Below are 4,850 nucleotides of genomic sequence, written 5' to 3'. Positions count from 1 at the left end.
AAACTCTTTACCTCTGAACTACCGTGAACAAAATAAAATTCAAAAGAAGTTCAGCAAAAGAAAACAGGAAAATCAGAGGAAATTGTGGATTTAGGACAACTCTAGCTCTTCAAAAGCAGTCTAGCACAGCCATATATAGCTAAGCTTTTGGGACTTATGATCAGGTGGCGCGGTGGAACAAGGGCAATCATTACTCCCTTCAGGCTTCAGAAAGCAGGCTTTCGAATTCGTTACTGTCTCTAATCCTGCACATATATCATATAATAAGCATGGTAAAATGGGTTCAACATCTTTAAATATGAGCAACCATGTAATTAAGTTGCCAATTAATGATAGTAGCATTAGCAAGTAACAAGCAACACAATCAAATTAACGTCAAGAGACTGTATTACTCTGAAGTTGAGCACAACAAAAAAACACACACCATTTCGATAAGCTGCATTTACATTTAAGTGATTTAACTAAAGAAAATCTGTTAGCTGTGACTTGATTTTCATAAAAAAGGAACTCGTATCTAATTAATGTAACCAAAGGAAAACGAACAAGCCCACATTTTAAACAAAAGTTCCAGCTTAAGATTAGGTTTTTTCACACACCATCCCGCAGTGTCAAGATTATATACCACAGTTCAGGATTTCAGGATTTTCATATGCAGTATTAGTGGCGATCGACAGACCTTAATATAAGAAATACTTCTGTACAATCAAAAAATAAAACTATTAGTTGAATTTGCTTAGAAAACACTTCCACAGGAAAATGAAGAGAAAAATTATAACAGAAACATGGAGCTAAATTTAAGCATGTCAATCTCTTGAGTATTATTTTAGTATGTACCTTTTCACCTCCTCTCCATTTGCAACATCATGGAGTGAAACAAAACTAGGATAGTAACCAAATGCCTGAAACTTAGACCGAGTCTGAACAATGCGAGTTTTTTCTAGACACTTTGTTTCTAGATTATAACGGACCATAAACCTGTCATACGCCATTAGGATTTCCACATCACTCAAGAACAGAATTGGTTCATACACATTACTCAGGGAACTGTATATCCTTGGATACAAGTGTTCGATGACAAGAACTTTCGTCCAAGACTCTTGAACACCATAATTCTTCATAAGCCACATGTCAGATTTCCTACCATCACCACCAAACACACATATAAAGAGACAACCTTTCAAGACTCCCAACCTCAAAGCAATATATTTGTTGACTTGTGGGGGAAGTAGTAGTGGTCGAAATTCTTCTCTTTCAAAGTCGAAAGATTGTATAGATGGAGAAGGACAGTAATAAACGGGAATCCAATGAAGAGCTCCATGCAGAAAGGAATTGAATGGTATTGGGCCACCTCTACAGCCACTAGGAGGCTTTCCAATACTTCTCCAAACTCCTGTACCAATGGTGTATATCATAGCCTCAGGCTCATGGGCGTAGTTGGATTTGTTTGCACGATCTTGTATTCATTGGTCCTGGTGTTAAAACCAAGTGCAACAAAATCAATCGAGTAATGCCTATTCCTATCAGGAAGAGGAATGCTAATGTACTCTCCTAAAATTGGGTTGCACACATACACCCAATCATATCTCATCCACTCACATACACAAAGTAAACCATTGCATGAGTTCATCAACTTAACTACAGAAACAGGGCAAACTGGTAGAACATTATTGGGAGCAAACCTCATTCTCTCGACTCGCATAGGAGACCCAGCTATATGGATTAAATCAAATTTCCCTTGATCTCTTGCACGGGACGAGGTCTTGATCAAGATACTGATGGGTGATCTTAGAAGGTGTAGCCGAGCAAATTGAGGGTCATGAATTATATGAAGCCAGTCTTTGCAAACGCATCTGCAACTGTAGAGGGCCTTGATGGAAAGCCTTGATAGAATGTCTATTACTAAAGCTTGTGGAAGTTCTTGGATATTGAAAGCACCTTTGGGTTTCCAGTTTCCTCTTTGCCCTTGGCTGCTACTCCTGGCTGCTCTTTTCCTCGGATTCATTGTTTCTCTTGGCATTTTTCCTCCTTGGGCTTAGACTTGGCACCAAATTCCTAGGGTATAGCGGTATAGATACTAGGTTCCTCTAATCATAGTCTCTCAATCCCCTCTGTTAACTTATAGACAGAAAATTCCGAGTAAGAATTTCGATTGGAAAAAACAAGAAAAAGATCATTTATAGAAAAAACTACTAGCAGATCGAGTATAATAATCATGAAAAAAAAAAAAAGTTATAAATTCTCGATACAGAATATATGAGGAGGTAGAAGTCGAGATTCTCATTATACCCCTTATATAGTGATAGGAGCATTTTATGTGACGTGTATATGGTTAATCCCTATATTAATCTTTGTTAGTTTATTCTATTTTCTCATTATTTATTTACTTTTGTGTTTATTAGGTTTTTCGGAGCAAATATACAAAAAGAAGATAATATTGAGGAAAGATGCGCAAATAAGGAAAAGCTTGAAGTCCTGGACTAAGCAGAAGACCTTGATGGATTGGGCTTCATGGAGATATCACAGCAAATTATGGAGATATTCGCAGAGATATTGATGATGACATGGCGAATTCTCATTGGACAAAGTGATGTGGAGAAATCCTAATTCAATTAGAGAATTAAGAAGTTGATTTTCTCTACACTTTAAGGACTCTCAAACCAAAAAGGAATGAAGGAGGACTCAAGAGCACTATAAAAAGGCTAGAAAAGCTAACAAAAAGACTCTTACGCGCGAGAATCAAGCAAGAACCCCGAGCAGAAGAAAGCAGATCAGCCATCCCCCAACCTGTCGGCAGATCCCGCCGACCAGTCGTTCTGACGACTTTTCCAACTTGATTTTTAGGGTTTTTCTGTTTTACTTTGCTTATGAATTCTTTTGTGCTTCCAATTCAAACCATGTGCAACTAAATTCTAAGTAGTTAGGGCGTGTTGAAGCCCCAAATCATGATTGTATGCCATGCTATGACATTTAATTAGTTTTTGTTTATTCAAGGGATGAGAACCTAATTACTATTTTTACATTGATGATTTCTTTATGTGCTTTCTTTGGTGGCCAACTTAGATTGCATGTTTAGGATTCTATTGCTATGAATGATCATTGCCTATTCCTTTTAAGAAGGTTCCGTTGAAAGTTCTAGAGTAGTAAATTGTCTATAAGGCGAGTGATTAGGTTCCTAGATAAATTGAGACGCGTCGTACTCATGATGTCTTGTGATGTCTCGTTTTTCTTAATCTTAATGATTTCTTTGTGTTAAATCTAGAGTTGCGTCAACCTAGGTTGCATTTTAGGAAATAGGTTAGGTGTAGAGCGTCTCTCACCCAACATACAAGTAAGGAAAAACAATAGGTTAATTCAGGCGTTGGGTTAACTTGAGCGTCTTCATCCATAGATAAATAAGACTAGGTTAAACATGGTTTGCATACTTGATTGTTTGGTGGTGGATACATTCCTTGACTTCTGCTTCTCTATTGATTCTCAATCTTAAGCAATTTCATTATTTGTTATTTACTTTCAATTGTCTTTACAAACTTCACAATCAACTCCTAAATTCAGAAAGTCTTACAATTAGTTCGATAAGTCCTCTGCGGGAGACCCTACTTCCTTATTCTACAATTGACATTCAAATCGGTAGTAGGAAAATTGTTGGCATAAAAGTAACCGATCAATTTTTGGCGCCGTGTCGCTGGGTACTTTTTAGTTCTAATTGTTTTTCTTTCTTTTTATTTTTAGCTTTTTTATCTTTATGTTTTTCTTTTCAGGTGTATGCTTACTCGGAAAACTTCACAAGGCAAACTCATTCCTTTGGATTCTGAAATAGAACGCACCTGCAGGTCGAATAGGAAGCAAACGAAGGAAACGTGTTTGCCAATTGACGGCCCAACAGCGGGTTCTACATCTTCGCAAGGAGAGGAGGACTGAGAGAAGTACACACCTTCACATTCACCTGGGCATTCGGTGCACGAAGACGAAGAGGAACAGTTCGAGGAACCCCCCAAAGTTGAGATGGCTGGAGCAAGACCACTGAAGGATGCCTTCATCCCAACAACTTCTGAATCTCCTTCATGCATTGAATATACATCGGACGGCAATCATGCCTATTCCATTCCTGTGCAGTTGATTAACTCGATGCCCAAATATATGGGATCCCCATCTGAGGACCCTAATGTTCACATTAGGGAATTCTTGGACATATACAAATTGCAGACCATTCAGCATGTGCCTCCTGAAGGCCTCAGGTTACTACTTTTCCCATTTTCTTTAAAAGATAATGCTAAGCGTTGGCTATACTCTCTACCTACAGGTATTATCACATCTTGGGATGAAATGGTCAAGAAGTTCCTTAAGCAGTACTTTCCAGCCCAACTGACAAGGAAGCTGAGAAGAGAAATACAGAATTTCTGTCAAAAGGATGGAGATACTCTATATAAGGCATGGGAGGAATTTAAGGAGCTGCAGAGGAAGTGCCCCATCATAATTTTGCTCTGGATGACTTGGTTCAATATTTCTATGATGGTTTGGACACGATTAATAAGGATAGCATGGACTCGGCCTGTGGAGGGACATTTATGAATAAGACTGGCCGACAAGCATATGATCTCATTGAAGACTTGGCTGATAACAATCGACAGTTCCACACAAGGGATAAGCAAGCCAGAGGTCGTGGAGTTTATGAGCTTGACACTAAGAATGGGATGCAAAATCAGTTGGTAGCCTTGGAGAGAAAACTCGATATGTTAGTGAATGTCATGAGCAATGGGTCTAAGGCATCACCTCAGGTATGCTCTGTTTGTTCATACAACATAATTTTCTTAAATGTGTTGTATGATGCTACCACTCTTTTGAGTAAGCTA

At 38.4% G+C, this 4,850-nt stretch overlaps 1 non-coding gene across 1 annotated transcript; it reads right to left on the bottom strand.

Annotated features, from left to right (window-relative positions):
• Positions 1-4,371: 4,371 nt before the first annotated feature.
• Positions 4,372-4,477, bottom strand: LOC112201196. Its single transcript, XR_002936652.1, has one exon. It is a non-coding gene; the product is annotated as a small nucleolar RNA R71 (small nucleolar RNA).
• Between the last annotated feature and the right edge of the window lie 373 nt (positions 4,478-4,850).

The sequence above is a fragment of the Rosa chinensis genome, chromosome 4 (genome assembly GCF_002994745.2).
Source record: "Rosa chinensis cultivar Old Blush chromosome 4, RchiOBHm-V2, whole genome shotgun sequence".
In the NCBI taxonomy this organism is placed as follows: Eukaryota; Viridiplantae; Streptophyta; class Magnoliopsida; order Rosales; family Rosaceae; genus Rosa; species Rosa chinensis.
This window is presented reverse-complemented; position numbering and strand designations above follow the sequence as displayed.